General features: G+C 49.1%; 1 protein-coding gene across 4 annotated transcripts in view; it reads left to right on the forward strand.

The window, feature by feature from the left end:
• Positions 1-3,330: 3,330 nt before the first annotated feature.
• LOC147194149 (polypeptide N-acetylgalactosaminyltransferase 10-like) overlaps positions 3,331-14,540 on the forward strand; it is a 55,211-nt gene continuing 44,001 nt past the window's right edge. For 2 of the 4 annotated variants that reach the window (XR_015103016.1, XM_086130505.1), the window contains exon 1: positions 3,331-3,435. The gene's annotated coding sequence lies outside the window, so the exon portion shown is untranslated. Of the gene's footprint in view, positions 3,436-11,567; positions 14,143-14,540 lie in introns of those variants that run through there. The other 2 variants (XR_015103017.1, XR_015103018.1) reach the window with 1 other exon arrangement.

Consider the following 14,540-nt stretch of genomic DNA (forward strand, 5'->3'; position numbering starts at 1 on the left):
TAATAATAATAAAATGCTGACAGACCAGGACGCTGACTAAAAAGCATGTCGCACTTCCACCCACGTCGAGCACCCCCACAAAACTTACTCCTTGTTCATTTTTATCTTTTCGTGTTTGCGCTGTTGCTTGCCACCGGCCCCCTGCTGGTCGGCGTGGTTGCGGCTCGAGTCTGTCGGTTGCAGTTGCAGCTAATGAGGGACGCTTGACAGGCTTGCGCCAAACCGCCCGCGTACATTTTCAACGGCCTCTTTTTGTGTTTGGAGAATGTTAACCTCCTTTTCACCCGCTGCTTGACGACACTTCAGGAGATGACTGGGGGGGTAGTCGGGGGGGGGGGGGGGGTAGTCCACACATACACGTCGTGCTTTCAGGAAAAGGTTAAAACCGGAGTTTGTTCTTATTTGGCCCGAAGGCTTCGGAGAAGGTGGGCGGATCGCACAAAACGTGTTGAAGTTCAACGTGCTGCTGACATTTTAAGTTTGTATGCGCCGTTGAAGCCCTACTTGTCTTTCAAGGGAGGATGAAAACACCTATTTGGTGGTACCCAGGGACGAGCTAATTTGTTAGCTTGGAATGAGCTAATTAAGAAAGTAGCACGTGAGGGAGTGCTGTGGACATCACCTCTTGTTTATTCAGCCGCAAGTGGGATACGTAGCGCGGCATCCGAACGCTATCGCTAGCCAGCTAGCTAGCTGCTGTGACTCAAGGAGAACCTATTTGTGCGCCCCCATTTTAGCCTTCCTTTCGCTTGTCAACAAGATATCAACACAATTTGTACACTTGACTTCTTCGGCGTTAGTTTTCTGGGCCGACAAACCGTTTCCATGAGATTGGATTATTAGCCCTGTTGGTTCAGTGTGGATTCTACTTGTTTTGGGGCGGGATGGTATGCCATTTGCCGTACTGTGCTTTTGTACCCTTCACGCTAAAGGAACTTATCTGTACAATCATGACTGAAAAGAAATGTCTTTGTGACAAAACAAGCCATGTCTTTGTGGACGAATGTGCACTTGGTCGATCAAGGGAGGGGGCAATTTTCAGGAGAAACGGATGTGCTTTCCTCTTATTATTCTCCGAGGCTTTGGGAAGGCAGACTTGGAGAAGCAGCAGCAGACAGAAAGTAATAAAAGGCCAGGCCCGCCTCACGCTTGGACACGGTTGAACCCCGGAGAGATGCGAGCCACCACGCTGGAGGATTTTCACATCTTTTCAAGAAAAACTAAACCGGGAGAGCCGAGGAGAAACTGATGTCATGGAGACTTTCAGGCATCAGACTGCAGTTGAGTGAACCCCGCCGTTTTATCTCCCGCGTGTGATCGGGGAAAATGTGCAGTACATCGTCGCAAGACCAGATCTGTTCTGACTCTCTCGCCGGCAAGAAATCCGATTTATCACTCCCGATTGAAATTTACTTTTTTTTTTTTTTATCTGCCCCACTGTGATGTCACAATCTGGCTAAATTGCAAACATCTTATTCACAAACACATTTTCAGAAAAAAAGGCAGATAATAAAAGACTGACTTTGGTGTTCACCGGTAATTTCACACTTGATGGGTGGGCAGCCCCATTTTCATCTCCTGTCAAGGATGTTTTGCAAATAAAGTTGTGCCTGGCGAAGCGTCCAAGGGCCAATCAATCTGCTGTAATTCTGAACCGTCCTGAGGTGAGAGGACGCAAATTCATCTCTTCGCGATACGGTTTCTCAAGTAAAAAGCGACATTCAGTCGATCCGTTATCTGTGTTCACAGAGTCTTTGGCCTTTTCGTCTTCTCGCCGTTCTGCTGCTGCTGCTGCTTATCTTTGCCCATCTGCTGACCCGCCCTCCTCTCTGCCGGCGTTTCGGGAGAGAAATGGAGGTTTCATTTTATATTCCCTCCCCCATCCCCGCCCAGTCCTTCACCATCCCCCTCACCGGATCAATATCCAATTCTGCCGTCTGTCATGTCCACAAATAACCCTTAACCCCTGTCAACTTTCAGCATAAGTAACGTCACTGCCTGGCAGCCAGTCAGTGGATTTCGTTTGGGGCGATCCGACGCCGGCCTTTCCAGTGGTCACATTTTCAACAGCAACAGCAAATGTTTTCGATCCCGAATGGGAGTCCAAAAGTACATTTTGAGAACGACGCAAAATTATAACGCTCTTTTTGCCGTGCCATGAAATAAGGGCGGAACATGGCATGAAAGTCATTTGGAGGATCCGTTTGTAGAAGTCGATTATGGATTATTTTTTTTCTCCTAAAACCAAAATGGAAGCCTCATTTTAAAGGGCCTGCCGTCAACTCGTACTGGCTAATGACTCATCTTTGCGAGGCTGTACATACGCGGTACATTTTATACATTTAGCCCCGCAGGCGTGGCGCAGGCCACAGGATGCATCCCCTTACATCTCACATCTGTGATGAATAAAAGATGCAAGCACATCTTGCGAACGCTTTTCTATTGGATGTGAAACACTTCTACTTTTACTTATTCTCCGCTCTCGTAAAGATCCGCAGGTCACGTGAGAGTTTGGGTCAAGGGGATCTCTCTCAGCAAGCTCTATGCTTTTTTTTTTTTTTTTTTTTAGTAGTCGGAGTTGTATTATTATGAGCCCTTTCTTGCCCGCCGGGCGTAATTAATCAGCTCAGACTGATGTTTGCGTTGTCTGAGAGCCTGAGGAATTGTCTCGGAAAAAGAAGACGAAAAGTTCATGCCTCAGCACAAAGTCAAAAGAGATGAGAAGTTGAGCTCCAGGGGAGGCATTGCTTCCTATATTTCTTATCCGCTTCAAAGCCAGACAGAAATTTGGCATCATGAGGCAAGGCTGTGCCGTGTGTCTGTGTGTATTAGTGTGTGCGGAAAAACAATCACACCCAGGAGTAAATCCACTGACCTCCACCTGGAATTATGATGCCTCTGGGCCCACAGACTTGGCCGGCGTTGCATTAAACGAGCGGCGGTGTGGTGCGGCTCCTTGTAACGTTGCCACAGCAAGTGAATTATGTTGAGAATTCGTTTGAGTTCGACGGCATCGATTAGCCCCTTGACGCGAACGCGATCCCTTCTCCGTTGTTGTGTGCTATTACTCGTTTGTACGACCAGTAACTGGCTATTAGCTAGGCAACAGCTAGCTACAATCGATCTATCTATCCATCTAGATCCTGCTAGATAGACAGCTGGTGGATGGATGGATAGCTAGCTAGCTAGTTGTCTAGTTAGCTAGCTATCCATGGAGCTATCTCTATCTATCTATCTATCTATGTATCTATCTGTCTATCTATCTATACAGTGTATATATATATATATATACACACACACACATTTATATGTAAAGTGCAGAGTAAAACAAGTCCACTGACATCTCTGATTCAACTTATAGGATAAAAGAGAACGGAGACAGCGTAGCGACTGATCACCATCCTCGCTTGGTCCACAGCCGTGGTTTTCCCAACGGTAAGATGAATACAGCCTTCTATTCCAACCCAAACTTTGATTAGTGGGGTTTTGAACTTGTGTTTCCCCCGCTTGTGTGTTTCTGGCCCAAAGCTTCCCTCCGTCTTTGGTTCGGACCGGTCCATCTCGCCTCCCATGCGCCCCTCAAGAGTCTTGTTATCGCTGCTGTTCGGTCATCCGAGGGTGGCGCGAGACAGAATAGATTGCCTATTAGCCCCCCGCTATCAAAGGGAAAAAAAAATAACGAACAAGCAACACAATCACGCGCTCATGGCGAGAAAACAGCAGCAGGCTAAGAGTTTTTAATGAGCCTTTAAAAAAATAAAAAATGTACATACGCACATAGGGTACGATTGATTTTTTTTTTTCTTCGACAAAGTGTTTGGAACATCTTGTCAAAATAACCTTGAGTGTTCCCACAGATGACAGAGCCGCCTTAATTAAAGGCTGCCGTATGCGGGTGTGATCATTACACGGACGCATTGGAAGAAGCCGGCGGAGTAATGAGCACTTTCAAACTCGCCATGTCAAATTTATGGATTACAGGACTTGTTTGCGAGGCAGCCCTACTCATGTCCTATTTATTCTTTTCAAACAAACCAGAAAAACGCTCGCAAATTAATAATCAGCCTTTTGATGGATCTTCAACCAATTATAGGCGACTCACTGAAATATTCTGAATTGCGCTTTACTTTTCACCGGAGACAAATACAATTTTTTTCTATATTTGCGTATTTTTTAATTAAGAGTGACTTTTTTTCTTTTTTTGCGCAAAAAGTCTCAAAGCACCCAAATCAGAGATTGATCAGGAATTTGGCCGTTTTGGTTTGAAGCTGCCATTTTGGGTGAGCGAATTTATCGAAATGCGCCCTGAATAAATCCGCTTTTTAGGGGCCCTATCATGTCGGGAAAACTCAACAAATTTTGCAAGCCCCGTCTCCTTGCGTGCAAGTTTGCATTCATCCGTTTTCCCCCCTGACAAACGCGCTGTCAAGAGTAGAATCAACACAATTTGTCGCACTTACTGGAAACGCTGCAGAGTTTGCTCAGTGGCAGCACCGCCGATTGAATTCGGTAATTAACCTTCCCGTGCGCCGCTTTTGTTGGCGTTTCTTTGAATACCGTTTTAAAATTGAATCTCGCACTCGGCGCCTTATTTACCAATTGTAGCACCAAACGCAGTCGCCCTTGACATTTTTATCTCGACGTTTTTCCTCACGGAGATGAACACGTGCGCAGATTTCACTCCGTCGGGGTCGACGCCTCCAACGCGGGCGTTGATTCAGGTCGGATCGCGTCAGATGGCGCAATCGATGCGCTCGGCGAAAGTGGCTGCGACAACACGCGCGCGCGGTGTTTGCGAGCCCACGTTCTCACGGCTCGTCATACATCCAAAGGTTGCCTCGTTGTGGTCGGAACGTTTTTCTTTTTTCTTTCTTTCTCCTCTGCGGCGCTTCTCCGCAGGGGGAAAAAAAAACTTTGCTCGATCAGACACCCTTAAGAGCGAACTTTTAATTTGAAAATCCTCAAAAAGGCGCCCTTCCGAGAGCCTCGATGGAGCTGGAGATATTCTCATCATTCTCGTCCAGTTTACATCCTTGAGCACGCAGGCCCGTCCTCTAATCCGCAGAGAAATTGAAAATCGGGATTAGCCGACGTTTACGCGTATTAATTCACGCAGCCCCCGGAGACTTGTCGAACGGGCTTTCGACACCGATCCACTGGAAACGGCCATTCGTCACGTGTCCTGGCAGGGCCGCCGGCGTGACCAATGCTCACGAGCCCTCCGAGTAGGAAGCGTAATCAGTCGGAAGTCAAACGCCTGACTCGGCCATCTCGCATCATAAATCGGAAGGACGAGCGTAATATTATCGCCGGGATTGAAGAGGGGGGAGGACGCGGGGATCGATCATAAAGTGCGCCCGCGACCCTGCCGCGCGGCTCCTAATTTCCTCTTCGCATTTCCCCAGGTGTATATTCAGAATAGACTCCGAGCGGACGGCGAGGAGAAAAGAAATCGCGGGGGGGGGGGGCTTTTTATATGCGGTAGTTGGTGTGTACCTGCGGTGGCCGCCGGCAGTTGTGGCTTCGCTCAGCTCCGGAGTGGTTTGGAAAATATGTCCGCCTGTGAGCCTGCATATTGCTGCGCGTGTTTGTGTGTGTGTGTGTGTGTGTGTGTGTGTGTGTGAGATCGCTCCATCTGACAAATGCTTCCCCAAACATATCAGCAATTCCAGAAGGCTCACACGAAGCCTCACAGGACTTCATAATTTCAAGTCTAAATAGGCTTTGCTGACTTTCCCGAGAGGTCTTCTGACATTGCCCGGCATATATTAAGAAAGTTTGGAAGGCTTAAATCCCAAAATAGTGGAACATCCGGCAAGATTTATTTCTTTATATATATATATATTTTTTTTTTCCCCCCAGATGGCACTGTTGCAGGCAACACACACAGAGTGACTCGGGGCTGTTCTCATGTTGTGGGTCTGAATCTCAGCTTTCCAAAAGCATTCCAGTGGCTCTTCTTTGATTGCCCGGCATACTGGCATAAGGATCAAAATTGAGCGCATCCGCCTTCCAGCTGAGAGGTTCGGAGTTCAAAATCTCAGCTGCGACGGGTCAGACATAAAGACATGAAAAATCGTCCTTGGTATTGAATGAGTAAAAATGCAAATGCATTTAAAAAAAAAAAAAAACAGTCAGCAAACTTCCAAGGTTGGTTTTCAAATTGATGCACCATGAAAAGAATGATCTGCGCGTTTAAAGCAAAAGAATCAACTGTTAAGATTTGGTGAGAGTAAACTTAAAAGACGAAATCTTTTATGCTGTTGGCGGCGAAGTAGGAATCCATCCCAGCAGTGATGTAGATAAACGAGTGCAAAATCATTTCGATTTCGGAGCTTTGTAATGTTTTCTTTATTAGCGATGTAGGACGGCAAAAAGAGATGACTTACGATTACCCAAAAAACTTTTGAAGGGAATAAGCTATTTCACTAAAAGTGACTTTTGAGTCGGTTTGAGGCGACTGAGGTTTGCTTTTGAAGACAGCAGGACAACTTTGGACTGGAAGCCGCCGTTTTCAGATAAACTAAGATAAAAAAAAAAATTAAAAACGCGAGGAAATAGTACAGAGCCTTGTGGTGCACCACCGTGAATACTCCCAGATGAGCGCCATCATAACGTCCGTGCAGTTCGCCCTCAATTGTTTCCTATTCTGTGTTCATGGTGACCTGCAGTTTCGTTGGAGCCTCTTAAAAATTGAAAGATGTCGGCGGGGTTTGCAGAAAATCACGTCTGTGCATGCAGTCAAATCCAAACGGAGCTGCTCCGCCGCGCTCAATCCCTGCGGTATGATCGAATTTGTGCTCTTTTGCCCCTTGTTTGAAAGATCGTTTCTCACCGGAAAGACGGTTATGAATTTTTGCAACGGCGCGAGATAAGACGTAGCAAAGATATAAATACAATTTCTTGCCCTCCGGAGTTATTGGCACCCTTGGTGAAGATGAGCCTCGGGGGAAAAAAAAAAAGTAATGAGGTTATCTTCACCAAGGCCACCAATAATGCTGGGGGGGGGGGGGGGGGGGGGGGGGTTTAAAAAAAGAAAAGATAACACGCTGAATTGAAACTGCTCGAAATTGTCCCTCGGTGTGAACGTGAACGCGGATGGTTTGTTCGTCTCTGTGTGCCCTGCGATTGGGCTGGCAAGCGGTTCAGGGTGTCCCCCGCCAACTACCCGAAGACAGCTGGGGGTAGGCTCCACCCCTGCGACGTTCACATTTCAAAGTCCCGATTTCACGTATCGTCCGTTTGTTTCCCAGACGGTATTTTCCCTTTATAGCCCAACAAACTATTCGAGCACTAATTGAACGCGACGCGCCTCGGCGAAGGCGGCGCCAAATGACGCGAATGCGCCAACGCTACAAAGGACCAACCTTATCGCTTTTTTTCCCCCCTTCCATTTGCGGGATATTACATGGACGCTTCGCTCCCCCGCCCCTGAGGAAAAGCTATTAAAGAGCAATAATATGCCTTTACTGGCCGCTTCAAATTTCTCCCGCCAGCGCTTTGTCCAGCCCTCCTTTATGGTTGCCTGCGTGAGGGCGTTGAGAATAATTACCTCGTTCCAAAGTCTTTTTAAACATCGTTTGTCGGCTGAGGTTCGTGGGAATGAGTCACGCGGACGAGCAAGAAATCGACAACTTCAATTCGAGAAACCGCGACTTGATTTCTGTCTTCTTTGATTGGCGACGTCAATGTTGCGTCATTGTTGTTGCTGCGAGACACGACGCCGTCAATACCGCCGCGTTCCGGCGACCTTTCAGTTGATCGTAGGCGATAACGAGACGACGTTTCGCGCGGCTCCAAAATTAAATCCGATTAAAGAGAAATGACCACTCGGCGAGATAAAAAAAAAGAAAAACAAAACAAAACTTGACATTTCACCGAGTCTTATGATTTGAGAAATGGCGGGCCGCCGTTCATAACGGGGCCACTTTCGAGAGGAGTAATTACGGGATGTGCGCGGTGGGAGCGCGCGGCAGTCATTTGGATTCATTTGCTGCTCGCCGGCGGCGCATACAAATGGCACGCGTGCATAAACGCCACCTTGTACCCGGCGGGGCCCCCCCCACGTGAAACAGATCCGCGACGCCAGGAGAACAGAAGCGGGCCTTAGCTAGCGGGCGGCGCGCGCTAAACCCGCGGCGCCAGACCACGTTAAATGGCCGAGTGTTAACGTGATTTGTGCTGTGTTCGAGTTCCACTTTCAGCTCTTAATATGGGCAATTACGAAACCGCGTTAACGTTTTTTTATGGGTTAGTCGCGGCGGGGCTTGGCCGCGAGCCGAGGGATGCGCTTGGTCGTTAGCATCCACGTTGTAACTACAAGACCACTATCGCCTTCTTATCACGAGCGTTTCTCTTATTTGGAAGCAAGCCGGTGTAACTCAAGAGGTTGTTTTATCGTCTCCGTCGTTTTTGTCGTAACGTTTATGGGCGAACGGTCACCTTTCGGCCCGTCGGTCCCAGCGTCTGAACCAAAATCTGCTTAAGCTAACAAAACTTGCATAAAGTAGCTTACTTTAATCGAGTTCTCAATTCAGCTTCGATCCGAGTCGATCACCGATCACACAAAGGTCCGAGCCAACGGTGTCCTCCACCTTCAGGCTTTCAGTCTTTCAAGTCTGGGCCCGCGTTCCCGTCGCAGGGAACTTTTCCCACCCGCTCCTTGAGTTCATGCAAGACGAGAAAGTCGGACAAGTCGAGAGCGAATGACGCAAAGTCTCGTCTAATGATCTCGACAACGTTGGCGTTTGTTTCTGGGAGCCCAATTCATCCGGCCGTCGTTTTGGCACAAACTTGATTGCACCGCGGATTTGTCTGACAACGGGGGCGGGGGGGACCAAAAAAAAAGCCCACAAGGCCATTTGCGCTCTAATCTGACACGATTGCGTTTCAATTTTGCCGTAATGATTCTCCCCTGCGCAAATCCATCAACCGAGATTGGGTGCGTTTTCCTGCTTTTAGCGGCTGCCTCTCCGGAGAAGATTTTGACGATAGGAGGAAATGTTGACAAGCGAGTTGAACTTTCTAGCCAGTTTGTACACAAAAAACATCAAACTCGGGAAAGTGAGCCGCAGGGGGAGGACGGTGGCGTGTAACGAGCCGCCGCCACCGCCGCCGCCGCCGGCGTCGCGCACCTCACCATTATTTCCTTAAACGCTCGTCATTAGCCACGGCCGGCCAGACATCGGGAAAGGCCAACTTGTTAAGCTCAGCTCACCCCAACCTCCGCTTGGATGCTTTTGCCCGAGCTCTCTTTCTTTTTTTTTTTTTCTTTTTTCCTCACCTAACTAAAGCGCCATCATTAGCCACGGCCAAGCCAGACATCAGGAGCGAGCCTTCCTTAAGACGGGAGATTGGATGCGTTTTTTTTTTTTTGCCATACGCCGGGCATTTCCTTCTTCTTTCCTCTCAAAGCTGCAGTCGCCTCCTAATCAATCCCATCGGACCGCGGGCCAAAAGGTGACGGTACGAGCTCTAAAGGTCAAGTATCAAGCGTATCTTTGAAGTCTGGCGTGGCGGTGACGCACTCCTTCAAGGTGCCGCCGTGTACTTTTCTTGTGCGTGTCCCCAGCTGAGGACTAATCACGTTCAAATCGCTCCTTCAACTCAACGGCGTTTGCCACCGAGGTCTGAAAGCGACGGCCAATAGCCAATCGGTTTGTTGGACCGCAGATTTCTTTGGTCTCTTCTATGGATTTTTAAAAAAAAAAAAAGGAAAACAAAACTGAGCGGTTAGCGCGTCGAGATCACAGTGGAGAGGTCGCGGGTTTCAATTTTCTGCTCCGGCTTTCCCGTGTGGAGTTTGCACGTTCTCCCCGTGCCTGCGCGGCTTTTCTCCGGGTGCTCCGGTTTCTTCCCACGTTCCAAAAAACATGCACGGCAGGCTGATTGAACATTCGAAATCGTCCCGAGCTGCGAGTGTGAGCGCGGATGCTCGTTCGTCTGTGCGTGCCCTGCGATCGGCTGGCAAGCGGTTCAGGGTGTCCCCCGCCTACCGCCCAAAGACAGCTGGGATAGGCTCCGGCACAACCCCCCCCCCCCTCCCCCACCCCCCTGCGACTCTTGTGAGGAAAACAAGATGAATTTGGACAAGCCGAGCAACTGGGAGATGAATGAGAACCGGCAGATCGACTTGTGGCGTTTTATTTTTTTGGGTTTGGGTTCTATACTTGCACGGTCGCAACGGTCTTGGGATATATAAACGGCGCTTAGAATGCACTCCTTGGAAGTCCTTTTATGGCGGACTTCGCACAAATCCTTTGTCCGTTGCTGCTGTCCTCACTCCAAATGTGATTTCCGCCACTCCAATAATGAATCCCCCCCCCCCCCTTTTCCTCCCGAGCGCCTCCGTGGAGGTCATGCAGATACAGATGGCGCCGGTGTTTGATAAGGCCTCTCAAAACGCCGCGCTCCCGCTGACATCAATCAAAGCGACGGCAGGCGCTTACACACAACTCATAACTTCCTTGAAAGGCGGTAAACAAAAAGGTCGACTCGCAGCGTCCGTTGATTTTTTATTTATTTTTTTTTCTCCGCTGCCCCAAAAGATGTGACATTTCGCTCGATTCAGCGCCATGATAAGAAGTCCCATCGATCACCGGTGAATGTCAAATGGGGGGGGGGGGATTTACGGGCAATTTTTTGTCGCCGCAAGGGCTTTTCATCAGATTGGCTGGCCGCCATCTCGCTTCCGTTCCCCATTTGCGCACAACGTCCAAACCGTTTCGCTCCCTCCCGAAATGCCTTTTGGGACGTCTGTTACCAGCAAATGACGTTTGAGCGACGCGCGGTCACGCCCGCGGTCTTGCGCGTCTCCCATCTTGTTTATGTTCTATCCAATCCGTCTGTCGTTTGGCTCTGCGTAATCGCCCACTTTTATATCTTCGGAAGCTCTGCTGTCACTTGACGTTTCAAATGCGCCCAATTGATTGCGCTCACTTTTTCTCACCTTCCCACCCCCTGCCAGAAAAGGGCCTTTGGGGGGTGGGGGGGGGGGGGGGGGTCTGAGAAGGTGGCACTAAATTGCAAGCGGGGACGAGTGAGTGAAGAGCAACAAATGGGAAAGATTCGGAAGATGATGGATGATTACATTGCTCATTCTGGTTTTTGTTTTGTTTGGGGTTTTATTTGGGGGGTGTGGGGGGAACCAGACGTTTTGAGGGTCCCCAACAGTCCGCCTCGCTTCCTCCAGTAAAGTAAAAAATAAAATAAAATAAATCTGCACCTGACACTTATTTTACCAATCGCCGCAAAATTTTGTAGACAAGTCTATAATGACAGGACCCTCAAAAAAAGCAATGCTAATTGAATGGAGCTTTTGGGGGGGGGGGGGGGCATGGCATCAGTTTGATGATCTTTTGCCTCGAAAAAAGGGGGTGCATGTGCCCACGGGCTTAGAAAAAACCCCAAACTAAGTAACCCAGTTCATTAATTTTGTGGGGGGGGGGGGGGGGGGTTGCACATGTCTTCGGCGAGCGGGGCTTTCTAATCTTGGTCAACTTGTCTCCTAGCCAACCAAGAACAAAAGGTCTCCATCCTCACCCCTCACTGACTCCCGTGTCCTTGTCGCTGCTGAAATGAGAGGCGCTACAATGTTTGGCACGGCGGGATTTTTTTTTTTTTTGTCACGCCACTCAGCGCTGCATCGCGGTGCCGCTGGGTTAATTGGTTTTCTGCCCACTGCAGACAAAGAACGAAGAACAGAAGTCCGCAAAAAAAAAAAAAAAAAAACTCCGGCAGCTCGTAGCTAGCCTCGTTTTCTTAACCGGTTAAGCTGATGGCCTCATTATTATGATTTTGACCAACAAGTCTGGTCTTTTTGGGGGGAGAGGTTGCATTGAGCAGGTGCAGAATCCAGGGCACAAGATGATGCCTTATTTGAGGGGACCTTGCCTGGAGCAAATGCACATTTTCTAGTTTCCGTCTTGTGGCTAACATGGCTAGCCGATGTCACATTTATGCCAAACCTACGCTGACTTGCCATCACGAAGGTTGGTAGCGTGACTTGAGCATTTTGCTTCGCGGGCTAACGGCTGCATGCCATTGTTTTCTGATTTTAACTGCTTATCTTTATTCTGGGGGGGGGGAAAAACCCCTCCACAAAACTCCGTCACAAAAAAATTCCAATTCATCCTCGAAGTATTTGCGTTTTGTGCCTGTGCTGTGATTGGTTGTCTACATCTAGGGGGCGTGGCTTCAGAATTTTTGACAACCGTCCTAGCCTTTTTTTTTTTTTTTACATTTTCAAAGGAGGCTCCTCATTAACAGCACGTCTCCCCCGCGCAGCTTAATGAGCTCGTTTTGATATCCGAACCCGGACCAAACTTCCACTTTACCTTCCGACGTGAATCGAATGAGGGGAAAAAGTTGAGCGCGAGCCGCCCGCGCCGCCTCGGTCCACTTCTTCACTCGCGGATAATGAGCTTGATTCAAAGTGCGAGATGTTGGGGGAATTGGGACGGCGGACTTTTTCCAAAACCCGGTTCAGTTCCTTTTTTCTGTGGAGCAACAACAAAAAAAAAAAAAAATCAATGAGACACACTTCAGAAGAAATAAAAAGCCAAAGGGGCCATTAAAAAGCCTAATATTCATAAGATAGAAAGTATAATAAACTCATGAACGGTATGTTCACTTTTGTGCTGTGATTCAAAGAAACTGCGCTTCATGATTGCGAAGAGGGAGCAAAAACTCTACCCGGGCTCGTTCTCTTAATTAAAAAGTTGGTGCTGAATTAAAGTTCTAATGAGCAGATTAATATTTGGAAATGCGCCTTTAGTTGTATTTTCATGTCTTCAATTTGCAAAATACACCGAGCATAAAAGCAGTACAGCGTATAATACACATCCGGCGTATCGATAAAACACGCCGACAAAAGCAGAAAACATCATTTCGTTTTCGTCATCTTCAAGCCTGATGCTAAAACGGCACGGCGGCGACGAGCGCGCAAAGCAATAACGCGGCAGCCTAGCCGAGGGCGGACTTTTAAGACGGGAAAACACTTAGTTGGTCGTCCTGCGGCTGCAAGCCCCGGAAAATCTTTCCGGCGTGCGGCGAGCTCAAAACGACCCGCTGTGCCACAGCCAAAGAGTGAAGTTTGCAAGCAGTCGGCGAGGAAACCGCCTCGGCGGGGGATGGCAGATTGTTTTGTGCCGACGAACGAGGAATAGTCGGATTGCAGGAGGACGGGGGGGGAAGAAAATGCAATTTAGATAGGAGAGCCGATTAGAGCGCCGTGATTGAGATGATAAGAGACTGTGGCGGCATTTTAGAAAGACTTTCAGGTCGTAAATCAAATGACAAATGGGGGCGAGGGGCGGGGGGGGGTGATGAACTGTCATGCTCGGGACTTTTGCTGGGAAACAGGATCGGGAACTCACACGTTGCGTGTAGTCTTAACGCAGAACATAAATGATTAAAAACAAAAAAAAACCAAGCGCTCAATTCAAGGATGAAGAACAGATGATGCGACAAAGAACGAAAACCAGAAGCACCTCGGCGGACAAACGGAATCGATCTGAGGAGTCGTCTGGGAGCTCAAACATATTCCGCAAGAAATGCGGCCCAACTCTTGCCAGCCCCAACGCGTTTTACCACAAGCAGCTGTCGAGAACGAGGGTGTGATCGTGTCGATGCAATCGCGGAACAGCGAGGAGGCCGAACCGCAGGATGAAGGCGATAATACACTTGTCAAGTTTCACCAAAACCCTGGAAGACTTTGACCAGGAGACCACGTGGAAAAACTTGAAGAGCCCCCGGTTCCAGAGGGACAGACTCACAAGTTTGGGACAATGGATTGGACACACACTCCGCCTTTGTGGGGACTTCATGGAAACCAGTCGCGGTGTTGATTTGCGGAGCGGCGCCGCAAGAACGCATGCCGCCAAACGGCCCGAAGAGACCCGAGGTATCCTCCCCCGAAAGCACTCGGTGATGACGCCACCCGTTGAAGTGTCCCAGCGTGTTTGTGTATCTGCCGCTTTTTGGCCGCCGCGGCCGCGCCTGTGCCTGCGCTTGCAATGTCTCTTTCATGCTTTGTTGGCGCTCGCAGCACGTCGGGGCTTGGCAGTCATCAAACATTCATCGCCGCCCAAGCGCATTTCCATATCAAGGGAGCGCCGTCGGAGCCCCGTCTACTTGGAGCAGGTAAACCTTCCCTCCTCTGTCCCCCCCCCCATCCGCCCTCTTTATCGCTTTCTCCGTACGTCTCCCTGCCCACTAACACACACAACGTTTTGCTCTAATCCCGCTCGTTCTAATCCTGTTAAAAGCCTCTTTTGTTTTTGTCCTTTTGTGTTCTTTTTGCGCTCCCGCGCGATGCCGTACGACACGGGAGGAGGCGGGGCCGACAAAGGATAGGCGGGTCTTGGTAAACAAAAGCGGGAATGAGGACGCGTTCACGTCGTAGCAGAGGAATTTGCGGCCGGCCGTGTATTTCGAGAGCATAACGGGGCCTTTGGCTGAATGCCGGCTTCGGGGAGTCCAGCTTTTTTTTTGGGGGGGGGGGGGGGTACGGTGAGCCCATGACAGACCTTCCTGCTCTG

The sequence above is a fragment of the Hippocampus guttulatus genome, chromosome 15, assembly GCF_054856545.1.
Source record: "Hippocampus guttulatus isolate MCC_2025c chromosome 15, RoL_Hgut_1.0, whole genome shotgun sequence".
Classification (NCBI taxonomy): Eukaryota; Metazoa; Chordata; class Actinopteri; order Syngnathiformes; family Syngnathidae; genus Hippocampus; species Hippocampus guttulatus.